At 31.5% G+C, this 26,137-nt stretch overlaps 1 long non-coding RNA gene and 3 other non-coding genes across 17 annotated transcripts; 2 read left to right on the top strand and 2 right to left on the bottom strand.

The window, feature by feature from the left end:
* The first annotated feature begins 8,540 nt into the window (after positions 1–8,540).
* LOC106305873 lies at positions 8,541–13,688 on the top strand. 14 transcript variants are annotated; one of them, XR_001263070.1, is made up of 9 exons: positions 8,541–8,583; positions 8,704–8,787; positions 8,934–9,159; positions 9,309–9,704; positions 9,799–10,048; positions 12,149–12,553; positions 12,644–12,769; positions 12,867–13,152; positions 13,226–13,688. It is a non-coding gene; the product is annotated as an uncharacterized LOC106305873 (long non-coding RNA). The 14 variants fall into 14 exon arrangements; XR_001263071.1 differs by having other exon boundaries at positions 12,845–13,152; XR_001263073.1 differs by having other exon boundaries at positions 9,309–9,846; positions 9,981–10,048.
* Positions 13,689–14,958: 1,270 nt separating this feature from the next.
* TRNAM-CAU lies at positions 14,959–15,031 on the bottom strand. The gene has a single exon. It is a non-coding gene; the product is annotated as a tRNA-Met (tRNA).
* A 3,831-nt stretch (positions 15,032–18,862) lies between these two features.
* On the bottom strand, positions 18,863–18,935 carry TRNAF-GAA. The gene has a single exon. It is a non-coding gene; the product is annotated as a tRNA-Phe (tRNA).
* Positions 18,936–20,485: 1,550 nt separating this feature from the next.
* TRNAT-UGU lies at positions 20,486–20,558 on the top strand. Its single transcript has one exon. It is a non-coding gene; the product is annotated as a tRNA-Thr (tRNA).
* The last annotated feature ends 5,579 nt before the right edge of the window (positions 20,559–26,137 follow it).

The raw sequence follows: 26,137 nt of genomic DNA, 5'->3' as shown, positions 1-26,137 counted from the left end.
AGGGAGAAAATAAATGGATTAGGTCTATATATGGTTCTTAATTGACATCCAACCACCGATTTTATTAGGCTCGCATTTTGGTACATCCAACATTTATGGCCTTTTCAACAATGACTGTATTTGTATTCATTGTTCATCTACATAGCATCTTATAGGAAAAATCAATATTCACCATAAATAAAACATACTCCGTCTGTTCTCTAAAGTAAGATTTTCTAGAGTATTCACGCTTATTAAGAATTCAATAAATGTTTATAATTTAATTTATTTGTTACTTTATTATACACTTTCCAATAACTTTTCACTAATGAAATTTAATCAATTCAAATATTCTCAATTAATATTTTCCGAAAGTATAAAAAAGTACCTTAATAATATAGAAAATCTATCTTTGTGAAACAAAAAAAAATTCTAAAAAATCTTACTTTCGTCGGAACGGAGGTACTATATGAAAACGAATCCTTACTTTTTGGTATTAAAAAGGTATAGTTATCTGGACTGAAAGTAAACTTACATGAACTACTTTTGTTTGTACATGTAAATGCACCATTAAGTATTGTGACGTGTAGACATTAATTAACATGATTTAAATACACTACACTAACATAAAATTAATACATATTATCATTAGTTAATCATGCTCTACCTAATGAAATGATCACAACGGCGAAATCTAATAAACTATTTACATCATTGTTTTTTTGCTCAAAACATCAATATTCATAATCATGTGGAAGTCTATCGTCTATGAATACGTGTAAACCTTCTGCCCACTATTTCCGTATAATTCTCCTAAAATTTAGAAGCTAATACCACAAATTTGATATTATTTTTAATTTATTTTCACAAGATTGACCATTTTCATAAATATCTTAAATTTGCGATTGAAAAAACTAAACTAACTCTTCTCAATCATTTATAAATGTTTTTTTTTTATCAAACACATTTATATATGCTTAAGAATTATTAATAGAAGCTTATAAATCCAACTTGTTTTTGTCAAACAAAAAGTTTATAAATCCAACTCACACCTTAAATACTAAATCTTAAACAATAATCACTAAACCATAAACCTAAATGTTAGGGTATTTTTTTTATTGAACGTGGATCTGAAAAGTAGTATCCAATTTATGGTATTTGAAAAAAATTCTAAAATTAATATCAGTCTACTATACATCTACGTAGGGTCGATAGATCAAAATAGAGACGGGAGCGACTTGTAATTTTCGAGAGTTTAAAATATGCAGATAAGTAATGGATACGAAGAAAAATAACACGATATAAATTGTGTACTCAATGTTTTAGTTTGTGAAGCACATAACAGCAATGATCTACTTTACATATCTGATATTTCAAAAGTTTATATTTAAAAGTTTAGCTGTGTGTGGAGTCGATCTCCCCCACCAACCGGGAAAAGTTGGTATAAAAACGAAAAAAGTATGGTGATAAGAGTTGTACTCTTTTGACTTCTCAATTAACGAAAAAATCTAGTTAATTGCATAACTTTTGAAAATATTTCTAATTTATTTTGCGTTCTTAGTTTGCATTTTGAGTTGGTATTTGCACTGGTCATTAGAATGATTATGGGATTGACGACCATAATCCATTACATTAAGTAAGATTTACAGTATTTTTTTTTATACAACATGTCTTAATATTTCATTATATATATATGTTCTTTTATACGTTTATATGCCAACAGTTATATATTGTGTGTTATTATTAAAGTAGAATATACTCGTCTCCTTTTTGTGCACAAGAAACTCAAATAAATTATATAATAATTTGTCAGATATAGATGGTAAATAACCAGAAAAGAAAAATCAAAAAACGCACAAAACAAATGAACTGTGTTCTCATTTCGTTTAATATTTATAGATTTTCAAATCACTGGGGAAAAACAAATTGAATATTATACATGTTAATAAAATACTTTAGAAGGAAACATATATTTTACGTTTGGAACAAACAGATCCTTAAATACTAAACACCTTCATTATATCTACCATGGATTAAAGGATTAACAAAAAAAAATTTATGTTTAGGTAAAGCCTTGCAAAAAATAAGAAACAAATGAACTCCTAAACGATCTTTGGGACTAGTGGTAGCTTACCAATCCGTGACGAAGATGTATTGGTCATTTAGCAATAATAAAAACATAACCAAACAATGAACAAGCGTCCAAACTTTGATTTTTTTTTTTGTTTTTTTTTGAGAAAAGCGTCCAAACTTTGATGATAGCAAAAAACCAAAAACGTAACCACTAAAATGTTGAAGCCAAAAAGTGTAAGGTCGCAGTATTGTATTACTCAAATGTGTATGACGTTTAGATTGGTTCAGAGACTAATAGCTTGAGATAGTTTGGTTATAATAAGAAGACAGGGAACACACAACCGCACATGAGGAATCTGGAGGACCAGACCCAAAAGTTTGGTTTTGTCCATACCTTGTCTTTTTCCTTCTTCCAAATTTGGACCTTTACAATCCTACGTCAATGTCAGGATAAAAATATAAAAGATCTAAATATACTTACAGTTTATTGACTTCAGGTAGTTATAATGTTTAAATGTCATTTAGTAATTTTCTACTAATTGACGAAGCTCATAGTTGTGTTCTCAATTGTCTAAATCTTATTGGTGACTAGATTTAAAAAGAATATTATGTACTGAGAAAAAACCTTTTGGGTTCTGTTTCTTTCTTCAGAATGCTGATTTACAGATGTAAACACTTTATTAAAGAAATATTTATAATCAATTTTCGGGCCATACTTTTCTTTGATAGATTGAAAAAATAGTGTTCACCGCACATATTGTTAAAGATGTATAAAATAAATAAAAGCTGTTAATTTTTTTGAAAATTGTTAAAAAGAAGTTAGTGGCAAAAACTTTGTAAATTTTCTTTGGTTGATTCATGATCCTTTCTTTTTGTCTCCGATATCTTTTTACTAGTATATAAATGCATATGATGAATAAAAAATAATACTGCTTAATTACCTTTTGGGAAAATATATGTAAGTTTCAAATAGTTATAAATTGCCTTAATCTTGATTTTATATATATATATTGTTTTCAGTGACAAGCGATTAAAAAATATTCAACAAAAACATCATTATAAAAAGAGTGAATTTGCGAAATAGCTAAGTTTGGGAAGATAATTAAGTGCAGGTCACTCATTTTGACATAATTAGGTAACTAACAATTGTGTCTCTTTTGATACGGTTTTAACCATTTCTCATACAAGTAGCAGGTGAAAGGGAAGAAGGTGAGTTGACGTAGACAAAGAAAAATATGGCTAGTATTATAGCAAATAATATATGGCCAGGAGTGGAGAAAAGAGAGACATCCACGTTACATATTTATTGACCACATATGTATGTACTTACTGAATGTTATATTCCATACCACACGAAGTAGTACAGAAGGACTAAAACCACATCCATAATCCTTAAATACTAAACACTATCCCAACTCCTAAATACTGAATCATAAATCATAATTCAAATATAAACTATAATTAGGTGACTGAATGACACTAAAATGAATAGATAAAATATAAGACTTTTCAATAAAGAATGCATTCCATATTAACCCAATACACAACTTTTAAATACTAAAAACAAACCAAACTTTAAAATATTAAACCCAAATATAAAACTTAATTATCAGCCCTAAACTCAATTACAAAAATATGAAAATATTATAATATTAAACTAAATCCAGATCTAACTTTTAAATAGTGTAGGGCTCTAACCCAACACACAACTTCTAAATCCTAATTACAGACCTAACTTTTGAATACTAAACCCTAAACTGCTATCACTAAACCCAAACCTCAACTTATATTTTTCAAATACTAAACCCTAAATCCTAATTACTAAACCGTAAACCCAAATAGAATGGAACAAAATACATAGTATAATACATATTGGAGAACAAAATAAAACACTCTTTATTAATCGAGAAATGAAACGATAATGAAAAGGTCACTAAACTCAAACCTCAACCCTACCTTCCAAATACTAAACCCTAAATCTTAATCATTAAACCCTAAATCCAAGTATAAGCCCTAAACCCAAATAGAATGGAACAAAATACCATATTTCTCAAATGTTGATATGGCTATGCCTTCATGGAAGGTGGTAATGTTTGCTTCAATGTCAATCCCAATCGTACATAAACTAAACCCAACCAACTAATCATTAAACTCAATCAACTAATCACTAATCAATAAATAGAATAGTACAAACTGATGAAATTATTAAATGTTTATGATTGCATGTAAGAAGTTAATGTTGATCTTAACCCCAACTACCAACTACTAAATACTAAACTCTAAACTCTAAATCCTAATTACTAAACCCTAAACCTAAATAAATAGATTAAGCTAAACCATAATCAAGGAAGTATAAACCCAAATAGAATGTATATAATATGGTTTACTATACCCAAACATTTACTTAGTAAATCTAAACCTTAGGCAGGAACCTATAAACTCAAATACAATCTATAAATTGTTTTCCAATATTAAACACTTGAAAGCACATTTACTTGGTTAGCATGTTGCATATCTTATATTCCATATAGTCTAAGTAGTATAGTAAACGAATGTTCCAAATAATCAAATTTGTCCAACACTCGGAAAAAGAATTTCATATTACAATCAATCACACAAAATGACAAAGAAGAGACCTATCAAATTTAAAAACATGACATATTATTACAATTTGTGGAGTAGTATAGAAATATGTCTCAAATAGTATGGTAATCGTACATAGGTATCTATATTTAAGAATATATACTATACTATTTATTTCACCGAATACAGTATAGACGGCGAGTTCATCTTCTTCAATCCTTATTTTTTAGACATGCTGATACACATTCATTTCGTTCACCATCATTATTCTTCACCACCATATAGAGATCGTCTTCATCTCCTCTATTTTTCCCGACACGACGATGCTTTTACCGACTCGCCGTCGTTGTTCTTCACCACTGGGTCTGTAAAACAAAAACAGAAACGGAAACAGAGTATGAAAACAAAAGCATGATTGTGAGAATCAATTGATTTAAAAAAAAAAAGAAATGAAAGAGTTGTTGTGTATGCTCACCGTCTATGACTTCATTGTTGTCTCTTCTTTAGAACAATTGATTGTTCTTTTGGTGAGAAGAAATTCAATTCAAAAAGATGTGTGAGCAATGAAAGACCACGTTTCACTTTTTTACAGTTACAAATTATTAATTAAATATTGTTTTCTTTGTGTAGGTTTCACCGGTTGTATACAATGGTATAATAACATTATTATACAAATGGCACAATACATATTTGCAAACTAGGTCTTTTTGTCATACAATGAATTATAATTTGTTTAATGGTTATATAGCCTAATTCCCCTTATAAAAATAGAGGGACTTTGAAAAAAGGAATCTAAACAACTTTTCCCCTATTTAAAAAAAAAACTATTTTCTTTTAATTAATAAGCTAATCAAAAAGAAGATATTGACATAATAAATGATAAATTTGGTTTGTACAAATCAAGAGCTCTTGGCCTAGTGGTAATGGAACTCCAGCTGGAGTGCCTCCCTGGGTTCGAGTCGCCTTGGCCACTTTCCCGCCTATAACCGTGCGTGCCCGGATGGAAGGCCTCGTGAGGATTAGTCTGGGCTTACCGCCTGAGATCCCCCACGGATATCACAAAAAAAAAAAAAAAATTGGTTTGTACACAAAAGGCCAAGTGAAATGCAGGACAAAAAGTTGAGTTTCGTCGTGTAGCAATTAAAGTCCACGACCAAGCAACCTTACCTTCACGGCTCACCCACACAATTACGTTACCCAATTTAGTCCACTATTTGTTTTTTCTTTGTAAAATCATTTTTTTTTTTGTAAAACTATCACTAAATTGATTAATCTATTTTTTTTTCTTCAAAATATAATAAGTTTAGTTAGGTTTTACTTCAATATTACTCTATTTTATACTCCCTCCGTTCCTAAATGATTCATGTTATAGTTTTTTCATACTTATTAAGAAAACATTTAAAATTGTATTTTCCAATACATTGTTTTCCTTAATTAGCTATTTTCAATAACTTTTAACCAATGAAATTTTATTAAACAAAATTGTATTTTTTGAAAAGTACAATTTTTCATTAATTAATGTCTTGAAAATGTAAAAAAATGTATCTTTTTAAAACAATTTTTTTTTCTAAAAAATGGATCTATAAGGAACAGAGGGAGTAGTAAACAATGTAGCGATGAACAAAAAAAATAAATTACTATAAATAATAGAGTAAAACCTATTATTTATTCTATTATAGAATAAAAATAGAGTAAGATAAAAATATTTTTACTATAAACTCTATTTAGAGTGAAAAATTGAGTGGAGTAAAAAATAATCCAAAAATATTATTTTTTCACTTTAATTCTCAATCTATAATGAATTAAAAACTGTCATTTTGGAAAAAAATTTGCTTTGATTCACGGATAAATTAGAAAGGGGACTGATCACACTTTACAAGAGTTCACAGAATTTATTTTTCTTCTAAACTTGAATTTTCTAAAATTATAATTGAAATTATTTTTATATGCGGTGACATATTTTTATTTTCTAAAATTTTAATTGCAAATATTTTTATATGTGGTGGCATAATTTCACAATCTCGAGGGTAGAACTGTCATAATTTCGTTTTTGTATTCTATTATCATTTTCATTACCTAACGTAAATTTTGACAATTATTTTGTATTTACTAGATTTCCCCATTAGGTCAAAATGAGTGGTATAGATGAAACTCATAGATTTATACTGAAATTTTCACGTTTGATGAAGTTTTCATCCAATTAACGTAAAAGTGTCTTATTGCAACTAATAAAACATCAGTTAATGTTAAGCTGATATTCAGTCTAAAGACAGAAATCAATGTATATTTACGACAAGGTAACGACTATATTACGTGAAAAAATAAATTCATTGTAAAGTTCAAGTAAATTTACGAGAACAATATTTTTTCGTAAAACACATGTAACTTCACGACAAAAGCAAAGTTTCATCGTAAATCAGTTTCCTCGTAAAGTAAAAGTGAAATGGAGGTGAAAACGTGTTTGTAGTGGGCTACACCTAACCAGTTTCCTCATAATGTTATTGTTATACCGATGTAAAAGATTTGTAAATCATTTCGTTGTAAGTCTGTTGTTAAATTCTTACCTACCAATGACGAAAAATTTCATATATATATATATATATATATATATATATATATATATATATATATATGTCATTCTCTTGAGAATGAAAGACACAAAAAGAAAGCTTCCAAAAATGTGAATGATAAAAAGAAAAGGTCCGGCGATGACAATATTTACGAATTATGGAGTTAGATGTATACGCACAAAGATTCTGATGAGAGAGTGACGAAGGAATTTCTCAAAGGTCTGGAGATATTCATGTATCAGGTTGGTTGTACACCGATTACACATGAAAACATATATAAAATGTTATTTCCTTGTCAGAAGTGCAAGAATACAAAATTTTTCCATAGTGAAATTGTATGAAACCATTTCGTAAATAGAGTTTTTACACCACATTACTATATTTGGTTTCAACATTGAAAAGGTTATCGGTGTGAATGAAGCTTATTAGTAGTAATGGTAATTTTAAGGATGCTCGTAATAGTGTGAATCAATTCATTTGTATAATGAAAATAATTACCATCATGAAGAGCAGATGGTAGATCATGAGATGTTTCATGACATTGTTATAGATGCTTTTCCAGAAACTACTTCAACAATAACTAGATTAATTGGAAACGTTGAAAAACCTAACTTGGATTCAAAAAAGTTATATGAAATGTTAGATGTTGCGAATTAGCAAATCCACACTGCTGTAGAAAAATGCTCTCTAAATTGTTTCTATCAGCTACAATGATGAATATTAATATTGATCATAATTTACCTGAGAATTGCATGGATGCATGTGCCGAGTTGTTTAAAGAATATTTTCCAAATGATGTTGCCAGCTGATTTTTTAATTATTTTTAGTTAGTTACAGTAAAAAATCTATAAATTAATAATGCTGGGACTATAAGAATTTATTAATTGATAGAGTTATAATTTAAGAGAATTTTTTATATTTATTAAAAATATATATTTTTAGTGTAGAAAAATGAAAAAAATATTTTATTCATGATATTATATGTTAGTTTGAGTTTATAGATTTGATTTTGAACTATTTTGCTAGATTATTGATATATTTTATGTATGATGAACACATCTATCTATCTATTTATATAAAGTACAGTTCTTTCTTTCCAGGTGAAGACACGTCGGATGACAGGTCATTAAGTCGTTCGCTGCAGAGACGACACGTGTATCACTGACAGAACGCAGCGCTTCTTCGTTTGTTGCCGTTTGTCGTTTGGGCTGTTTCTTCGTTATGTGTACGTACAATCCTATTGGGCTTAGGTTAAGGGAGTGACTCGGCCCAGTCAACTATAGTCTGTGCTAACCCTAATTTTTTTTTGTCAAAAAATCAAATCTGTTCATCCCTTTCTGTGATTAATCCCATCAATTGAGAGGTCGGGTATAAATAGGTCAGTATTTTTCTTCTGGAAATCACAATCTCTTCCTCACTCTTCTACTCGACTCTCTTATATTGTTCTAAAGATTCACTGCTTAATGGCTAACTCAGAGGGTTTTTTTTCGATCTGAAGTCTGGCAAGTGTTCTGCTGCGATTCTGGGAGGCCAGGAATGTCAAGCGCTCATGTGGCTTGATATGCTGATGGTGGATGTTAATGTAAGTATTCTTTCCAGATCCTGACTTATTATTTTTGGTGAACCTTATTTATTATTAGCAGGTTTCCGGTGAAACTCATCCTGATAATCATCATTGATTTTTATCATAATGGATTACTCATCTGTTCTACTTGCTGATTTGAACAGATTTAGATGTATCACTTGGAAATATATTCTCTTCCCTGAAACAAAGAATATCACCATTATTTGTTTCCAGAGGCTGATAAGATCAGAGACTGAAACCAAAGGTTATCAACCACGATGATACAAGTAGATCGGTTTCAGACAATGAAACCAAACTTCAGGAAGAGAAAGTTTGAAAGTTGATCCCAGCTGGAGTCTCCAGCGTTGTTGTCTCCTACAGCGTTCAAAGGTTTTTTTAGTTTCACAATCTCTCTCTCTTGCCTCTGACTATGAGAAAGTGTTCTTCTTTATGGATTCATGAACCGTATGTATAACAGTATGAGCTATAGTTTAGTGCAAAATATTCTCTTGAGATGTTGATTTGGTGTTTGTGATCAGGTTTCAGGAGAGATTGTTGGATCCAAGAGAAGCAAGCAGGATTAAGCTGAGCTTAATAAATAAGTGTAAGTGGGATATTACATTGTTGAAGATGATTCTTAAATGTATCAGTGTGGTTGTCTCCAACCGATCTTAAGCCAGTTGATTGGTAGCCTTGAGGTGTCAATCGATACAGAGCTTCAAACATCCACTATGAATATTGACAATATTTATTTTAGCCACTATGTCTCTCTTACAATCATGGTTTAGTTGTTTGTGAATAATATATGTTTATGCTGTGTTGGTTGTTGTTGTAAAAGATCTGCTTCTCTAAACCCATCATTAACATTGCTGATTTTGGACTGGCAGGTGTGGTTAATCAGTGTTCACATTTATAGAGTATGTTGTTATACGCCGGTAAAGATTTGATTCCCTTTTTGTGTTGCAATGTCTCTTTTAGAATATCAATACAGGTGTATATATTTACTTCAGTTCCCCATATGTCGATTAGTTGACACACCATTGCTGCCTTACTGACTCTAAAAGCTTTGTTATGAAGGTAATCGGAACCTGAAGTACTTCTACAGTCCTATGTATACACATTAAAAGTTGATTAGTATCAGTTTATGTGGTACTCCATCAGGTTCATTTATTCTCGGACACTAATCTTTTGCCTTTTACATGATCTTTCAGTGGCTCTGCTCTGGGATCCATGCAACAAACCAACTGATGCAGAGGCTCTGTACGTTCCGTCCTTTCAGGTACACCAGAGAGTATGTGCTTCAGACACTATGGCTGTTACCGTTCCTGTCTTGATCAGTTGATTTAACTTTTGTGTATGATGTTAAATGTTTGCTTTGCAATTTTTATAGCTGCAGAGGCTCTGTACGTTCCGTCCTTTCTTTTACTGGACATACTTTTTTTTAAAGATAATATTAACAGTTTATATTATTGCCAAGCAGAAACTATTTAAATTTTAGTTAACATTTAGAAATGTATATTTTGCCCTCAATTGAATACAACACGAACTTCCACTATTTTCATTTTATTATTTCTAATAGATTATATGGTTAATTCTATTTATATATGTATTTTACCTTTGAAAATTTTAATTTTCATTCTAATTTAGTTATAATAAAAAGAGTCAGCTAGAAACTTATATGCACATAGTGTAAACCAATACAAAGAGGAAGATAGAATGTGATAGGTACCATGCATTTTCAAAGAAAGACATACAATAGCCTTACACTAATCACTATGTTTTTTTTTTCATCAAATCACTAATCGCTATGTTATTTCTATAGAAAAAGAGAAATTGTCTAAAATACGACAAGTTGAGTACTCATTTTCAAAAATACTATCAATCAAAATATAATAACATTTGGGTTTAGTATTTGGTGATTATTGTTTAGAGTTTAATATTTAAGGGTCTGGTTTGGGTTTATAAATGTTTTATAAATATTTAGAAAACTTAACTTAGTGTTATTTATCACAAATTTAGGTTATTTTTGAAAATAGTCATTCATTAGTGGTAAATTTGAAAATTGGTATTAAACTTGTGGTATAATTAAAATTTCTCCATAGAAAAAGGTCTAAATAATTAAGTATATTTTTGACCAAAAGATAAATAATTAGATATGTCGGCACACATATATACACACAGTTAAAAAACCAGAGAAATGCTTTGGTTTAAATGTTAACTAATTCATTAACTAAACCAATTGGTTAAGCAAACCAGGTCATTACAGTTTCATAAAAATGAAGAATGCTTCTGTGTCAATTTTTTTTCTTTGAGAAAGCTTCGGTTCAAAATTTAACTAATCCATTAACTAAGTCAATTAATTAAGGAAATTGGATTAAGTAAATTTTGTTGGTGTTATATAAACATAATTTTTTGAAAAATTGAAACATTTTTCTTAAAACATACTACACTATTAGTTTATTGACTCGTCCGCCCGGAGGACGGGTTTGCCCTAGTATCATATAATACAATTTCACTTTTATATGTAATTTGAGAAAACTAAAACTAAAATTAGAGATAAAATTTATTTTGAAGAGAAAAAGTTTTGTATATGTTTAAAATTTATATGTATATGATAATAATTAATTAATTATTTTAATGGGACCATATATTTACCTAAAAATTTTCTAAATATTAGTATCTTATTATTTTATCGAATTGTGTCCTTTTATCCTTGTTATCTATATATATCATAAATAATTTTTTAAATAAAAATAAAAAAGAGAAAAAATAAAAATAAATAAAAATAAAGTAATTTTTTTATGTTTTCTAATTATTTTTTATTCAAATTCGATTGTTTTTTATAATTTTGTTTTTGAATTTTCTTTTTCCATATTTTTTTAAAAAAGATTTCTTTTTGGAAATCAAAAATTATGTTTGAAACTATTTTTATTTTTTTTATATTTTAAGTATTTATATATTTATTAGAATCCTAAGTTTTACATTCCAAAAACCCTACCTCACCCCTCAACTCTAAACCCTAAGTCTAGATTAATTAACCCTAGGGGTATAAATGTCTTTTACATTTCGTTAAAAATGAGGGTAAAAGTGGTTAGTGTAAACATAAAAAGTGATATTATGAAAGTGATTTTTGTGGCAATTTCCCATTTTACATCGGCCAAACTTGGAACTTGAGAATTTTATTAATTTATAGTGTTTATTAATTTATCAAATATTAATTTATAGATTTTCTACTGTACGTAGTTTATGTAGTTAGTTTAGTTATATAATTTGTTTACGCGGCTTAGCTAGATGATTAGGCATGGAATTTATAGATTAGGTTGTGGAATAGGATATTGCTATATATACTTTTCTGATTAATTTTTTTTTTTGCTCATAGGAATAGAGGCGAACATCCACGTTATAGTGAGATGTTCGGCACGGGAGATGTTGTCGCATCTAGTTTAGCAGGCGGCCATTCTACGGCTTTGAATTTTATTCCGGACTCTCAGACGTCACATATAGAGCTACACAACCGCCTCTTCCTCCTACTCCTTCTGTTCCTCCCATTGCACCACCGCTCCCTCCACATGCGATTTGAGACCGTGCTCCTCACGCGGTTCCAGATGGTGCTCCTTATGCGGTTCCAGATGGTGCTCCTCATACACCTGCAGCCGGATTTCATCCTGATTTGTTGGTGCCGCGAGATGCACTTTATGCTTGTTATACAATGAGGGTCTTTTCGCCCAACCGGGACGAGAAGGTTAGATGTCTTGGACCCCGATCGATAGCCAGGAACTTACTGGTACATACTTTTTTAATAATTAACCTTTTTAATTTATATTATTTTTGTTTTGCATTAATTTTCTAACTTATTGTTATTGCTATTTTCCAGGTTTGGGGTCAACGGTCATGTGGGACAAAGTTTTTTAACACGATCAAAGGCTATTTCACGGAGCCGGGTCTTAACTGGACTCTGACACCTGAGCACATTAGGACCACATGGTTCAAATGTTTTGCGGTAAATTTCTGTTTAAATAATTTAAGAGTTTTTAAATAATTTTAATATTGTTTTTGTAATAATGTATACTTTCAGCAAAAATATAATTTGTCCATAGGGATTAGCGAGAAGGTGAAGGTGGCATTTGTTGCGAAGACCGAAGACCCCCTATAAACATTTTCTCCAACTGGAAGGACATTTGGGAGTTCAAAGGCTATTAAGCGAAGCTCTTCTCCCTCTCAAAGGAAGTGTGGTATGGTCTCATCCGCTATAGGACCAACCCCCACTCGGTCTGAGTCACCACGCAATGCTCCGCTTCTTGTACGATGAGGGATGAGCACAAACGTTTGCCAATGGTTTACACTTCTGGCCAAACACCCCATGCCGGTGTCCGTCTACAGATGGTAAGTGATTTTGATAAAAAAAAAAATTCATGTTTAATATTCTTATTAATTTTATTCTAACTTTTATTTTCAGGCTAAAAAGGAAGAAAAAAACAATCCTAGCAAGCACCGGCTCTGACTTGAAACAGATTTGGAAATTCAAAGGAAATGAAGCGAAGCCCCCCTCCGAAGCCCCCCCAACCCACGAACGATGTATGGGATGGTCTCATCTGATCTTTTCCACCTCTGAGTCGCTGTGCAGTTCTCCGCTTCTCGTATGACGAGGGACGAACATGGACATTTGCCGATGGTTCACACTTCTGGCCAAACACCATACGCCGGTTTCCGTCTAGAGATGCTAAGTGATTTTAATAAAAAAAATTTCCTATTTTATATTTTCATTAATTTTATTCTACTTTTAGTTTTTAGGACGCAAAGGAAGGAGTGCTTCCATCTCTATCTGACCATTTTCAGGCTACACATAAGACACAAGACAGTGTTTTCAGAAAAGCTGTACAAAGACCAACTGATGTAGCAGTCTCCGGATGGGTTGCCGTCCAATTGTTGAGTTGGTCTGACTGCCTTAACTATGGCAGAATATTTCCGAGATGTTAATGAGCAAGACGTACTTCTATTTATCGACAATATCTTCCGTTTTGTACAAGCAGGATCCGAGGTATCCGCTTTATTGGGTAGAATGCCTTCTGCTGTGGGTTACCAACCCACCCTTAGTACCGAAATGGGTTCTTTACAAGAAAGAATTACTTCTACGAAAAAAGGGTCCATAACCTCTATTCAAGCAGTTTATGTACCTGCAGACGATTTGACTGACCCTGCTCCTGCCACCACATTTGCACATTTAGATGCGACTACCGTACTATCAAGAGGATTAGCTGCTAAAGGTATCTATCCAGCGGTAGATCCTTTAGATTCAACGTCAACTATGCTACAACCTCGAATCGTTGGCGAGGAACATTATGAAACTGCGCAACAAGTAAAGCAAACTTTACAACGTTACAAGGAGCTTCAGGACATTATAGCTATCCTGGGGTTGGACGAATTATCCGAAGAGGATCGCTTAACCGTCGCAAGAGCACGAAAGATTGAGCGTTTCTTATCACAACCTTTTTTCGTAGCAGAAGTATTTACAGGTTCTCCGGGAAAATATGTTGGGCTAGCGGAAACAATTAGAGGGTTTAATTTGATCCTTTCCGGAGAATTTGATTCTCTTCCTGAACAGGCCTTTTACTTAGTGGGTAACATCGATGAAGCTACTGCGAAGGCTACGAACTTAGAAATGGAGAGTAAATTGAAGAAATGACCTTAAATCTTTGTGTACTGACTCCGAATCGAATTGTTTGGGATTCAGAAGTAAAAGAAATCATTTTATCTACTAATAGTGGACAAATTGGCGTATTACCAAATCACGCGCCGATTGCCACAGCTGTTGATATAGGTATTTTGAAAATACGCCTTAATAACCAATGGTTAACAATGGCTCTGATGGGCGGTTTTGCTAGAATAGGCAATAATGAAATTACTATTTTAGTAAATGATGCAGAGAAGAATAGTGACATTGATCCACAAGAAGCTCAGCAAACTCTTGAAATAGCAGAGGCGAACTTGAGAAAAGCTGAAGGCAAGAGACAAACAATTGAGGCAAATCTAGCTCTCAGACGAGCTCGGACACGCGTCGAGGCTCTCAATACGATTTGATTTTGTAACTAGCTGACGTATAAAAAAATAGGATCCAAAAGCGAGAAAAATAATTAAAAGCTGGCTACAAAAACTTATTAGACACCATTGATCATGGTGTCTAATAAGTTATACCTACTATTGGATTTGAACCAATGACTCCTGCCGTATGAAAGCAATACTCTAACCACTGAGTTAAGTAGGTTATTTATCATCGTAAAGAGAAGGCACGGGGATACTTATCACATCGATAGGATTATAAATCCAATATTATTTCTAAGCAATACCAATAAACAACGAGATGAAAGAGATATAATGTTCGATCATATAATATTAATCTTGACAAGAAATTATCTACATGATAAGATAAAATGTGGATCATAAACACAAGGGCTATAGCTCAGTTAGGTAGAGCACCTCGTTTACACGTGCGCCAAAGTTTTTCAGAGGAGTCCATCACGCAATCAAACCAATTGATTGATCTTATTAATAAATCGATGTCTTACTCCATGACTTTTTTTTAGGAAAAAGAGGAGAACAATAGCCTGACATTAGGTCCTATTAAAGTACCCCATTTCGGTAGGGAATTAATAGAACCCATCATTGATTTGAGATATTGATAGGGTGAATACCCAGTCTACTTAATGCTAGGCAGAATGAGTATAAGGAACTCAAAAATGATCTTTTCGTCCTATGAACCTTAAGGTGTAGCAAGTTTCATATTTGATTTTTTAATCAGGATGTTAGAGACTATATTTAACTTAAGTTGATCTAGACCAAAAGCAAACCTACGTCAAGAGAACCCTTTTTTGAAACACTTTGGTAGTTATTCTGTATTGTATTAGAATTAAAAAATAATCAATCAGAGTACTTGGAACCATTTCTTATCTTTTTTTTTTAAGAAAAAATATGGTAGACTAACTGATCTTTCTATCAGTTAATGAAAGAGCCCAATGCAAAAAAAAATGCATGTTGGGTCTTTGAAAGAGTTCGAATCATTTTGATAATAATAAGTTCGAGCTCTTTTACCGAGCAGGTCTACGGTTCGAATCCGTATAGCCCTAACTAATAAATTTATTCTAATAAATGACATTCAAATCCAAATAATTGGATAATTTTTGACTTATTATTGTATTCTTTATTTCTAACTGGTTACTTTCAATTTGTTGGTTCATAAAAAAAACTCTCATACCCTAAACCATAAGTCCTGGGGGTCGTTCAGAATAAAACGGAAAACCAAATTTGATTTCATTTGATTTCAGTGGATCCAATCACTATCTATCGATATATCGAGATAGATACTTATAATTTCGAATAAACGTTTTTTATTCATTCATTTTCATAGTCGTAAGTGGATTTTTTGATACGTCATAATTTTAAAAACGAAGATATTTTTATCAATTTGTTTTATTTTTAAATAAAACATAAAGCAAATTTAAGAAACAGAAATAAAAAAAATTACTAGTTATTAATAATATTAATATTATATTATTAATATGAGAAACTATTAGTAATAGAAACATGGAAATATTAAGTAATAAGTGTACTGAAAATAAGATTACAATCAATAAATCTTAAAAGGAGACGTCTACCAAAGCAACCAAACGAAAATAAATGATTCGATTAACCTGAATTTTTTTTTTGACGCAAGAGTTATAATCCCTTGCCCAATCCACTCCGATTGGAATTGACTAAGTGGTATTTTTTTCCACATTCATAGGAGTTCGTCTATGTTTCTGCTTTACGAATATGATATTTTCTGGGCATTTTTAATAATATCAATTGCTATTCTTGTTTTGACATTTCTAATTTCCGAGGTTTTATCTTCAATTACGAAGGGGCCGGAAAAACTTTCTAGTTATGAATCAGGTATAGAACTGATCGGGGATGCTTGGTTACAATTTAGAATTCGTTATTATATGTTTTCTCTAGTTTTTGTTGTTTTTGATGTTGAAACCGTTTTTCTGTATCCGTGGGCAATGAGTTTCGATGTACTAGGGGTATCCGCTTTTATAGAAGCTTTCATTTTCGTGCTTATCCTAATTCTTGGTTTAGTTTATGCATGGCGAAAAGGAGCGTTGGAATGGTCTTAGTTCGTTTCCTGAATACTTGTACAATAACAATAAAAAAAAAGTAAAAAAAAAACCATTGAAACAATTATGAATTCCATTAAGTTTCCCGTACTTGATCGAACAACAAAAAACTCAGTTATTTCAACTACGTTAAATGATCTTTCAAATTGGTCAAGACTTTCCAGCCTATGGCCGCTTCTTTATGGTACCAGTTGTTGTTTTATTGAATTTGCCTCATTAATAGGCTCCCGATTTGACTTTGATCGTTATGGGCTAGTACCAAGATCAAGTCCTAGACAGGCGGACCTTATTTTAACAGCAGGTACAGTAACAATGAAAATGGCTCCTTCTTTAGTGAGATTATATGAACAAATGCCTGAACCAAAGTATGTTATTGCTATGGGAGCGTGTACAATTACAGGGGGGATGTTCAGTACCGATTCTTATAGTACTGTTCGAGGGGTTGATAAGCTAATTCCTGTAGATGTCTATTTGCCGGGTTGTCCACCTAAACCAGAGGCTGTTATAGACGCTATAACAAAGCTTCGTAAGAAAATAGCTAGAGAAATCTATAAGGATCGAATTAGACCTCAACGGGGTAATCGGTGTTTTACTACCAATCACAAGTTTTTTGTTGTACGCAGTACACAGACTGGAAATTATGATCAAGAATTACTCTATCCACCATCATCTACTTCAGAGATCTCTACTGAAACATTTTTTAAATACAAAAGCCCAGTATCTTCCCACGAATTAGTGAATTAGGGAGGATTTGAGAGAATAAGAAAAAAATCTTCATAAATTAGAACTCATGGTAAATGTGAAATACTTAAATTTATATAAAAAAGGTGTGGGGGAAATAAAAAAGATGCAGGGCACTTTGTCCGTTTGGCTAGCCAAACGCGGGCTGGTTCATAGATCGTTGGGCTTCGATTACCAAGGAATAGAGACTTTACAAATAAAGCCCGAAGATTGGGATTCTATTGCTGTAATTTTATATGTATATGGTTACAATTATTTACGTTCCCAATGTGCCTATGATGTGGCACCAGGTGGCCTCTTAGCCAGTGTGTATCATCTTACGAGAATAGAATATGGTGTCAATCAAGCGGAAGAAGTTTGCATAAAAGTATTTACTCACAGGAGTAATCCCAGAATTCCATCTGTTTTCTGGGTTTGGAAAAGTACGGATTTTCAAGAACGGGAATCTTATGATATGTTAGGAATCACTTATGATAGCCATCCGCGGCTGAAACGGATCTTAATGCCCGAAAGTTGGATAGGGTGGCCTTTACGTAAGGATTATATTGCCCCCAATTTTTATGAAATACAAGATGCTTATTGAATGATAAAAAATTTGAATGATAAAAATGAGTCTTAGTTTCTACAACTACGGACCTTCGCGGAATATTTTGAATTCGAGTCGTTTTTAGATCAAACAAACAGAAGAATTAAGGTCTTATTCATATTATTATAGATAGCTTAATCTCCAATTTGAAAGATACTTTTTTCCTAAAAGCCGAGCCAATAGGATGAACTAAAAAAAAAAAAAGAGTTCTGCATTATGAACTTTGTATCGCGCACATAACTTAGTCAACTTTAGTCACATAACTGGGAATGAATAAATAAGATTGGAAAGCAATACAATAAATGGGGGGGTTAAAATTCTATTTCTATTGTATCTAATCTAATGAATCTTGGGGGTATTTCTGCCCTTCAACGATAGATACTATAGATAGATATAGATAGATAGATATAGATCTTTTTTTTTACTTTTTTTTATTCTTTCAACCAGAACTTTCCTTTCGAATATGTATTAGGTATAAAGTCTTATACATTTTTTTTGAACGGATGGATCCACAACATGAACAAAAAAGAGAGGGGGATAAAGGATTATTGCACTTTTTTTACTAAAGATACGTTTAATTTGAAGACTATAAACTTATCAAAATTAATCAATCCTATGCCAAGAACCAGATTTGAACTGGTGACACGAGGATTTTCAGTCCTCTGCTCTACCAACTGAGCTATCCCGGCCATTACCGAAGTATCATTCTCATTTTATGAGATGACTTAGGTCTATGTCAATTAAAAGAAACGCAAAAGTAGTAAATGAAAAAAGTTTTGGACCGGGAATTTATTGGATCTTCGAAAAGAAGACTTTCTAAGTTTTAGAATGAAAAATTATTTAGATTCGAAATAATTCAAATCGATAGTTCTTTCTCATTTGTATATGTATGATATATCCCACAAGACTTGTATATAATAAGAAAAGAAATTCGAGTTTGTAAAAGTGTCGGATGAATGAAAAAAGATCAATGAATTCTTGAATAACTAAAAAAAGGGTAAGGTGTCAAACAGACTTTTTTAGGGAGTAGGGTTGGGGATAGAGGGACTTGAACCCTCACGATTTTAAAAGTCAACGGATTTTCATCTTACTATAAATTTCATTGTTGTCAGTATTGACATGTAGAATGGGACTCTATCTTTATTCTCGTCCGATTAATAAGTTCCACCAAGGATCTATCAGACTATGAAGTGAATCGTTTGATTCAACACAAGGGATTGAACTCCATTTGTTAGAACAGCTTCCATTGAGTCTCTGCACCTATCCCGCTTTCTAAACTCTGTTTTGTTCGCGTAACCCAGGATTTGGCTCAGGATTGCCCATTGTTAATTCCAGGGTTTCTCTGAATTTGAAAGTTATCACTTAGTAGGTTTCCATACCAAGGCTCAATCCAATTAAGTCCGTAGCGTCTACCAATTCCGCCATATCCCCCTTTTTGCTTTGAGATTAGGATCTCATTATGATGTCTTTCCACTTTTTCTTATGACGAAACCTTGGAATTCATTACATACAGATACTTATTTCTTTGGTATCTTCTTGCATTTTTTTTAGCCCCATCCATATTGATTTAGTTTAATCAACAAAGATTCTATCATTTTTGTATTTGCAATTCAATATGGTTATATATTAGAGAACATATATATGTTCTTCCTTTTCTCATCGTTGTCTTCAATTTTAAGAAATAGTCGAACGGTCGATTCGTTTTTTTTACTTCCATGAAAAGAAATTTATGATCATTATTGAAACTTAGAATTCTACAATGTGCAATGTAAAAAGATTATAAGTCTACTTCGTAGATTTGAAGTTCGAATAATTCTAAAAAATTATATTCGAAATGAATATTCGAATATTCATTCTAATAATTCTATAAAATAATAAAGAATATAAAAAGAGAAAAAGTATAAAATAATAATAATCGCATGAGGTTAGAACAAAAAAAACAAGACTTTCAAATCAGATATCATTTAACTTTAAAAAAAAGCTTTCCGGTCTAATTAAAATTTTCTTATTTAGAAACTCATGAAATCAAAATTAGAAAGTCGATATATTGCTATATTATATTAATTCATTAAGGTTTTGTTTTATTTATTTAATGATAGTCACTATTTATTTGAGCTATATTCTGTTCTAGAATATCGAAAATATGATGAATTCTAAATAGATAAGGAAAAATATGAATAGAATAGTTAATTAATACGATCTAGTAGTTTAGTGAATTTGTATACACTATTTTAGTTGAGCCCGCTTAGCTCAGAGGTTAGAGCATCGCATTTGTAATGCGATGGTCATCGGTTCGATTCCGATAGCCAGCTTTTACATAATTTTTCATTTTTTACATGCTTTTTAATGTACTTTTAAAGATTGAAAAGACTTCTTTCACCTTTTTCCAAGAGTTACCACGCCATTTATATTATGTCATATAAACTTACATATAGGAATATATATTGGGGTAAAAGGGTTAGATCTTGGCAAAATAAATGAAGAAAATAAAGGAAAATTTTTGTGATTTATTGATTTATATATATTGTATATACAATAAAAAAAATCTGTATATCCATAGAATATATCTTCTGACTCTTTGTATTCCAATAGTTTATTGGAGTGGATTTTACGTTATTTATCATTATCATTTAGTTCAGTTTTAATTTTGTTTAGTTTTTGTACAATTTCAATAAAAAAAGGAGTCTTTATGTCACATTACCGAGGGCCTCGTTTTAAAAAAATACGCCGTCTGGGAGCTTTACCGAGACTAACTAGTAAAAGGCCTAGGGCAGGAAGCTATCTTAGAAATCAATCACGCTCCGGAAAAAAAATCTCAATATCGTATTCATTTAGAAGAAAAACAAAAATTACGTTTTCATTATGGTCTTACAGAACGCCAATAACTTAAATATGTTCGTATCGCCGGAAAAGCCGAGGGGTCAACGGGTCAAGTTTTATTACAATTACTTGAAATGCGTTTGGATAACATCCTTTTTCAGTTGGGTATGGCTTTGACTATTCCTCAAGCGCGCCAATTAGTTAACCATGGGTATATTTTAGTTAATGGTCGTATAGTTGATATACGAAGTTATCGATGCAAACCCCGAGGTATTATTACAGTGAAGGATGAACAAAACTCTATAACTTTGGTTAAAAATCTGTTCACAAAAGAGGTAGAAAAAATCTTCGAGGAAGCATACTCTTTCGTTATTTTATATCTATTATTTTTAATTTAATAACTTCATATAATTTACATCATTTTTATTTCTTTTTAAGGTGGTCCCTAAAAAAAGACTGGACGCTGGGAATATGATCCGCTAACAATGTCCAAAGACAATATCTTCTTATTCCCAGATACGTGATGAGGAGTCCTCTCGGCTATGTTCTGATTTGGATGTGACGCAAGCTCGCTTGGAATCCGTCGAAGGTCTTCTCAACATTTTGGCGGTCGGGAACCCGCAAATGCAGAGGATGTTGCAGGTTAAACAGCATGAACTCGGGATTCCAGATCCACCAACCCATTCCACGGAGGAAGAGGTGGAGTTAGAGAGAATAGCCGACGTGAGCAGCTCGAAGCTCTTCGACAATGTTCTCAACCGCTATCTTTGGTTTTTATTTCCGTTTTTCTATTATAATTTTAAATATTAATATTTTAAAATTATATCTCATAAATTTTATATTATTTTATAATTCCAATTATTTTAAAATTTATTATTTTACTAAACAAAAATTAGAACAAACGAAATAAATTTGTAGTTACATTTACGAACACTTTACGAGGTAGGACTTGTTAATTCCTCGTAATATTTTACGACAAATTTACATGTATGTCCATGTGAATTCGTCGTGATATTTTACGAGGAATTAATATCTGCATCCATGTAAATTCATCGTAACTTTTACATATCGTGAACGACGAAATAGTTTACAACTAATCTTTATGAGGCCTTTACGACAGATATTTTCCACGTAGGTTAACTACGAATATACAATGAATAAATATGCATAGTGTTTACGACGAATTTTTTTCATCGCAACTATTACGAGGAATTTATGACGAACGTTCCATTACGACATGGTGATTTATGACAACTCCATTATCATTGTTAATTTTTCGTAACACTCTATTTACGAGAATGAACCACAAAAATGGTAGACACGGAACGTTAGAAAAAGGCTAACCAAAAAGAGTAGGAAGTGGACAAGGATCGTGATGATTCAGACTACAGTTTCTGAGACAGTACCCCTTTAGATACCTTGAATCCCAACTTGCCAAATCGATGCTTCATGGATCGGTAATGGAAATGTTAGTGGCACAGGATGGAGTCTTATGGATCACATGGGTTTTGGATCATTCGAACTATGTGCGTGTTACAGAAGCCTCTCGGTTTTACACGCTGCTATGGAAGGATTACTTTGTGCAGCTTCATGTATAAGAGATATGAAGATTCCATCGATCCGCTTCGAGTCGGATTGCTCAGACCTATTGGATATGACCACAGGCCCGATGGATTGGTTATGTTTTTGCTTCAGAGATTGATGCTTTATGGAGTTTACAAGATAACTTCGAAAGCGTGAGTCTGCATCATATTCCCCAGAGCGAGAATGGTTGGGCGGACCAACTAGTGAAAGAGGCTAGGACGAGGGGATTTATTATTTCCCATAGATATTAATCACAGACAGATAGAAGTGCTCCTAAGAGGTCTGTCTCGTCTGACCAAACTTGGTCTAATTAAATGGGTAGGTGAAAAAAAATAAAAACAACGAAAACGGTCGTCGTAAAGCGTTTGTTTCTTGTAGTGAATTATTATTGGTGGGTGCTAAACTGTGAAAAAATTGTTGTGTATCTATTCAAAAAAGTAATATATATTAATAAAATGTAGAGAATGATGACTACAATCACGTTAAATATGATACTTATTCCATATTAAAAAACTGATTTATTGGAATTTATATATATATTAATAAAAATAAATATTTTATCTATTAATTTTTATTTTATTTTTACTAAAGTTATACCACTTATATTTTAGATTTTAATTTTTTTTTAGTTTAAAACAAATTGCATTAGGTAAAGTATAAAAAATTAATCTTTAATATACAAAAACAAAAGATTTAAAAGTATATAACTTTGTATATCATATTAAATTGGAGTCTCTCTTGTAAGAATATTTTATATTTTATATGACCTATGTATCTATTGGTCTAATATAAAGTTCATGTTCATATATTGATGTTTTTAGATTCTAATATAAAAGATGATACCGTGATGGATCGGTTTCAATTAAAGAGTTAGAATCCGGGTGTATTGATAACCCTTCTACTTTACCTTATATTCATAAATGTCTTTAATCTCATAATTATATGCATATATGTTATATACATTAAGTAATGGTATATAATATATATCAGTATAAGTGTGTTACGGTTATTATAATTGTGAAGAGTTGTATTGCAACACACAACCCTTTTACTAATATAAAAGCTTCGTGTGCATTGTCTTTTATGTACGTAAGAAAACGAGTCTCTCTAAACACACAAAACAAAAATACTGATTATCGAAAGGAGAGATTAAGGAAGGTTTGGGATTTCTTGTCCATCGAGGAAATCACCAAAAGAAAAAAGTTAAAGATGAGAACATCAATTGGTGGGGTTGCATCCAAGCATGGATCAAGGTTATTGTTTCTACCTTCTTTAGAAATGTGTTAGGGTTGAATTAAATCAAATATAGATCAGTTCTTGGTGTTGAAATAAATTAACCTGTGGTATCAGAGCCATTCTAGATTTAATTAATTCACCAATTAGGCGTTTGAAAAAGTTACGCATTTTATTATCATGTTGCCTATGTTTAATTTTATTGTATATTCATAATTTATATTATGAAAATAATAATTATATTTCTTATGTTTTGTTTTATCTTAAATAAATAATAAATTTATGTAAGTCCTTCTTATTTTTAAGATTTAATTCCATCTGTTTTTACGAACGGAAATAATGGTATCATCGACCACAAAATCCGTTTTTTCGTACTACACATCCCGTAAGTATTCAACATCTGTAAAAAGAAAGATATACATTTGTATAGTATCACATGGTTTGAACCCTTCTTTTTTTCTTTTACAGTAACGTCGTCATTAAGTGTCGCTTATGGTGCACTTGCTCATGTTTTCAATGATTTATGGAATTCTATAGATGCAGACATAGTATTATGTGTTTTACAGTGTTGGCAAATTAATTGGGGACAAAGTAATCTATTGTATTTATTTTATATACAATCGATTAATAGGAGCTGATATTATATTTATATTTTGCTAATATTTGACATATTTCATAATAAGGCCGACTTAAGAGGGTTGCTAACATTGATGAGATTTCCAAAATTGTCTTCGACCCCATTGGTGTTCCAGAAATTGATGTTTTAAGATTGAGGTAATACATGCATTCACATATTTTGTTAAATAATATTTTTAAATTCTCTAGATAATCTCTTTGCTATTGCTCATAATAGGATTGCAAACGAAGACTTCTGAATGCATTATTGACAGCAGTTATTTTGTCTCTATTTTTAATTTTCTTTTGTTTTTTATACATTGTTCCTTTTATATTTTATTAGACTATTGCTTATGTTTCATTTAATATTATATTTATAATTTACCCGCATGCAAACAAATATACAATTTAATTTTAATGGCCATCGCATATAAATTTATATTTACATACTAAAATTCCTCGCTATAATCCATACTTTCTTAGATATATTTTTTTTACTATGCCTTTAACTTTTATTATGTCTACATATTAAAAGTTATAATACTTTAATAATCTCCTCGCTCCGCGCAGGACGCGGATTATCACCTAGTGTTCCGTTAAAAGGCAAGAAGGATTCACATCTCTGCATAAATTTTAATTGTTTAAAAGTGTCAACGTGAAATCTGGGTTTCACGATAAAGGCACATGCATGATTAAGGGGGTTTGTGTAGTGCGCCGTTACAAAAAGATTGGTTAGAATTAATTATTTTACTCAATTAATTTTTCTCAATTAAGTTACAGCAACATAAATTGCTGGTTTCGTTGATTCATGAATGCGTTCGAAAACCGGGCCTCGTGGTCTGGTGGTAAAGGAACCTCGGCTGAGGTGCCCGCCATCACGAGTTCGAGCCCCGGTCACAGCAGATTTAACATGGTTTTCGTTTGGCCTCCAAGACCTTCCTCGCCAGTTCCGGTTGGACGCGGTGGGATAGTCGGACTAAAGTCCGGATACCTGGATTATCAAAAAAAAGAAAAAAAAAAAAAATGAATGCGTTTGAATTCATAATTATGACTGAAATAGTTAATTCATTATGGTTAAAATTTTGGACGTGTTAACGGCTACTACACACATGTATGAAAAGTCAGCAATGAGAAGTTGTGTCATGGAACAAACGTGTGCATGCATGGTTTAAAAAAAAAAATTATTAAATTATGTTATGAAAATATAACATAATATTAAGATAAATTTACCTATTAATATTTTAATGTTTGTATAGTTTATAACATGTTAGTCACCAAAATTATCTTGTTATTTACTTACAAATATTAAAATCTATAGAATTTATAATTGATCTTGATCAAGGATGCTAAATGACATAAAAGTTTGATTGATCAATTAAATTATTATTTATATTTTAGGAGATCACCCAAAGGTGGATCATTAAATATAATTAATAATAAGAAAAGAATTAATCATTTTCTACTATAGTGAATAATATGTATATCCAAAGATGACATATTTATTTGACTAATGTTGATATGATTAATATTAAAGAATATATAATTAGCATCAGTGAAAATATTTATATTTAAATATTGCCCAAAGGTTATTCAAAATATAAGTGTTAAAGTTTCTATTAGTCTGAATATATATTAAAGT

The sequence above is a fragment of the Brassica oleracea genome, chromosome C7 (genome assembly GCF_000695525.1).
Source record: "Brassica oleracea var. oleracea cultivar TO1000 chromosome C7, BOL, whole genome shotgun sequence".
In the NCBI taxonomy this organism is placed as follows: domain Eukaryota; kingdom Viridiplantae; phylum Streptophyta; class Magnoliopsida; order Brassicales; family Brassicaceae; genus Brassica; species Brassica oleracea.
This window is presented reverse-complemented; position numbering and strand designations above follow the sequence as displayed.